Source organism: Budorcas taxicolor, chromosome 12, assembly GCF_023091745.1.
Source record: "Budorcas taxicolor isolate Tak-1 chromosome 12, Takin1.1, whole genome shotgun sequence".
Lineage (NCBI taxonomy): Eukaryota > Metazoa > Chordata > Mammalia > Artiodactyla > Bovidae > Budorcas > Budorcas taxicolor.
In genome coordinates, this window is record NC_068921.1 from 54243877 (window position 1) to 54248108 (window position 4232).

The 4232-nt window shown below is 41.4% G+C and overlaps 1 non-coding gene across 1 annotated transcript; it reads left to right on the top strand.

Moving 5' to 3' along the window:
* Nucleotides 1-3924: 3924 nt before the first annotated feature.
* Nucleotides 3925-3996, top strand: TRNAC-ACA (transfer RNA cysteine (anticodon ACA)). The gene has a single exon. It is a non-coding gene; the product is annotated as a tRNA-Cys (tRNA).
* The last annotated feature ends 236 nt before the right edge of the window (nucleotides 3997-4232 follow it).

Genomic DNA, 4232 nt, shown 5'->3' on the forward strand with positions numbered 1-4232 from the left:
GACAAAGCCTTTGACTGTGTGGATCACAACAAACTGTGGAAAATTCTGAGAGAGATGGGAATACCAGACCACCCGACCTGCCTCTTGAGAAATCTGTATGCAGGTCAGGAAGCAACAGTTAGAACTGGACATGGAACAACAGACTGGTTCCAAATAGGAAAAGGGGTACGTCAAGGCTGTATATTGTCATCCTGCTTATTTAACTTATATACAGAGTATATCATGAGAAACGCTGGACTGGAAGAAACACAAGCTGGAATCAAGATTGCCGGGAGAAATATCAATCACCTCAGATATGCAGATGACACCACCCTTATGGCAGAAAGTGAAGAAGAACTAAAAAGCCTCTTGACGAAAGTGAAAGAGGAGAGCAAAAAAGTTGGCTTAAAGCTCAACATTCAGAAAACGAAGATCATGGCATCTGGTCCCATCACTTCATGGGAAATAGATGGGGAAACAGTGGAAACAGTGTCAGACTTTATTTTGGGGGGCTCCAAAATCACTGCAGATGGTGACTACAGCCATGAAATTAAAAGACACTTACTCCTTGGAAGAAAAGTTATGACCAACCTAGAGAGCATATTCAAAAGCAGAGACAGACATCACTTTGCCGACTAAGGTCCGTCTAGTCAAGGCTATGGTTTTTCCAGTAGTCGTGTATGGATGTGAGAGCTGGACTGTGAAGAAGGCTAAGCGCCGAAGAATTGATGTGTTTGAACTGTGGTGTTGGAGAAGACTCCTGAGAGTCCCTTGCACTGCAAGGAGATCCAACCAGTCCATTCTGAAGGAGATCAGTTCAGCCCTGGGATTTCTTTGGAAGGAATGATGCTAAAGCTGAAGCTCCAGTACTTTGGCCACCTCATGCGAAGAGTTGACTCATTGGAAAACACTGTGATGCTGGCGGGGATTGGGGGCAGGAGGAGAAGGGGACGACAGAGGATGAGATGGCTGGATGGCATCACTGACTCGATGGACGTGAGTCTGAGTGAACTCCGGGAGTTGGTGATGGACAGGGAGGCCTGGCGTGCTGCGATTCATGGGGTCGCAAAGAGTCGGACATGACTGAGCGACTGAACTGAACTTTCATTCTTTATCTTTTCATTGGGCGTATCAGGAGCTGCTGTGAAACCAATTTGTGATTGTAGCTACTCAGCCACTAATCTCTTCATTCACTTATGTACTGTCTCTATTCCTATCAACACTTCCAGGTTAAGCTTTTTTTTTTTTAACTCTATATATGCCCTTCCAAGATAAGTGGCTCATTCTGAGGCCATTTTGGCATCACAAAAGACACTTTCATGACCGTCCTTAAAGCTGTCAGTATCTACCCAGCGAGTCAAAGGCATCCTGTAGATATTGAACTATATCTACTTCTCTTTATATAAAGTGACGTAGTAGAGTTTGAGATAGGTTTGCAAAGTGCAACCCTGTCTTTCATTGGAAGGCATTAGTTGGTCTTTAAACCAAATTAAACCAAACCGAACAATCACAACCTTGCCTGAAACCCCCTGAAATCCCCTGTCTTCCAACACCATAAACACTTTGTGAATAGAAAATACAGTAACTCTTACTTACACACTCTTTGAAAGTGAAAGTGAAAGTGAAGTCATGTCCGACTCTTTGCGACCGTATGGACTGTAGCCTACCAGGCTCCTCCCTCCATGGGATTCTCCAGGCAAGAGTACTGGAGTGGGTTGCCATTTCTGAAATCAAATTTCACATACAAGCAATGTTTTCTTAACCTTTGAACCTTCTTACGTTTCCCCACTCTTATCTTCCCCCACTCTTACCTTCCCCCCTTCATAGTCTGTACACAATTATATTCATTTGAGTACTAACTTAGAGATTGAGGGTGCTATAAAATACATTATATGCAAAATATAAGAGTTTTAATTGCCTATCCTAAGAATTGTCTGTAATGTGGTTCTGTTTCTTATAGCAAGTATTTTACAAATGTCAAAATTTCTAAATAATAGCTCTCTAAAACAAGAAAGATGTTAATAGCACATTCAAGCTAATGAAGATGGGGACTAATGTTTACTGAGAGGTTTAAAAATTGCAGTACCAAAGGCTTGCCATCATCTTATTTATCTTCACACAACCCTAATAAATAGATACCAATATCCTCCTTTTCTAGGTGAAAAAACAGAGTAAAAAAAAAGTGAGAGTAGAATAAAATTAGTCTTAAATTAGACCTTATGAGTAACATTTTCCTCTTTTCTTTCTTTTTTCTTTATGTCACCATTGCTTTCTTAAAACACGCGCACACACACACACACACACACACACACACCCCACAGCAGTGTTAAAGAGCTCATGTTATCCACAGCCTACCAAAAAGGCAGATTAACATATTAAAAAATCATTTTTCTGTGTCAAAACTGCAAACCAAAGGCAAAACTTATGGAAGGATTCAGAAAAGGGTATGTTCTGAGCTAACTTGAAAATGCTCACTCTAGACTGCAGGTCAGATTTCCAGCTGATTTTCAGTGATGAACTTCATAGATGCACTTCTTGGGTGGAATACAGGGAACAGAATACCAATACAAACTCCTTCCCTGTGCCTCATAAATCAAAACAAAGCTTTCCCTGCCTCATAGTTCCCACAAAGTTGGAACTCACCTGCCTTGGACTTCATGTCTTTTCTTTTGCTGCAGTGAGGACGTGCTGCCAGCGAGATGACCCAGGCAGAGGTTCCAGGCCTTGATACTTTGTGCCTCAGGCCTCTCAGTAAGAAAATTGAGTGTGAAAACTACTTCCAATAGTTTCTCCCTATTGTGACATCTCTCCTGGGTCTCTTCACCCCTAAATTCTTCATTTCATTTAAGAATTTAGCTGAAAAGCACTTTTCCCCTGCCTGTTTATCTCAATGTCTGTCGCTCACTGCTAGTATTTATTGCATATCACTGTAAGTCTTTATTGAATGTAATCTGTTTGGGGATATAGTTGGCATGAAAGATGCTTCACCAAATAAAGTTGTAAAGTATTATACATAAATACTTAATTCCTGGATTTATATATTATCCTCATTACTTATTTACCACTCTAGGCACACAGGACACCTTTGAAAGGCATAAATCTGGTGGGTTGCTCTCCCAAATTTTATCAGAATATCTCCTAAATTGTATCAAAAGCCTTGATATGATATAAATTAATGCCAATATATAATAATTATTAATATTCTTTGCATGACTAGCACACACTATAGTTTACAAAAACTTGTGCACATATTAACATTTAATCTTTTCATCATTTATCTTCCCAGCTAACCTATGCTAGGAGAGTTTTTGTCTCCATGTGACAGGTCAGGAAAGTGAGCTTCTGAAAGTTTGAATGATAACCCAAAGTCAGAAGAATAAGGAGTTTCAGAGCTGGCTTCAAACTGGCTCAAGTCTCCTACTTTAGTTCCTAAGTGTTTTTCTCTCCCTTAGCTGCCTATAGGATCAGCAGGATGAAGGGAAATCAAGCAACCGTCAGGTTGAGAAACCAAATGGGCTCCATTGTCTTCTTTGTGAAGCTTTCATAAGAGTCTATGGTTTGGTGTGGATATATGTATCATATGCAGCTACATTAATACAACTTTAAAATTCAAGGTTACTGGAGCCTTAGTTTAAATTTGGAGTCCCTTGGACTTCCCAGATGACTCAGATGGTAAAGAATTCAACTGCCAATGCAGGAGATGTGGGTTCGATCCCTGAGTCGGGAAGATCCCCTGAAGAAGGAAACGGCAACCCTCTCCGGTATTCTTGCCTGGGAAATCCCATGGACACAGGAGCCTGGCAGGCTATAGTTCATGGGGTCAGTAAAGAGTTGGAAGAGTCTTCAACATGGCAAATTACTTTTCCAGGCATTTTTTGCAAGTAATCCAGATTTTATCATCTTTATTCAGGAAAATCCCTACCTCTTATTTAGGAATTCCTGACTTCCCTGGTGGCTCAGATGGTAAAGCATCTGTCTACAATGCAGGAGACCCAGGTTCGATCCCTGGGTTGGGAAGATCCCCTGGAGAAGGAAATGGCAATCCACTCCAGGACTATTGCCTGGAAAATCCCATGAACAGAGGAGCCTGGTAGGCTACAGTCCATGGGGTCGCAAAGAGTCAGACACGACTGAGCGACTTCACTTCACTTCACCCTAAATCCAGACTCACATCCTCACTCAGGGAATAGGAAAAGGAATGTGAGTTCCACCTTCCTGTGGAAAGTCTGCTGAACAAACCAAAAGAAGAGAGT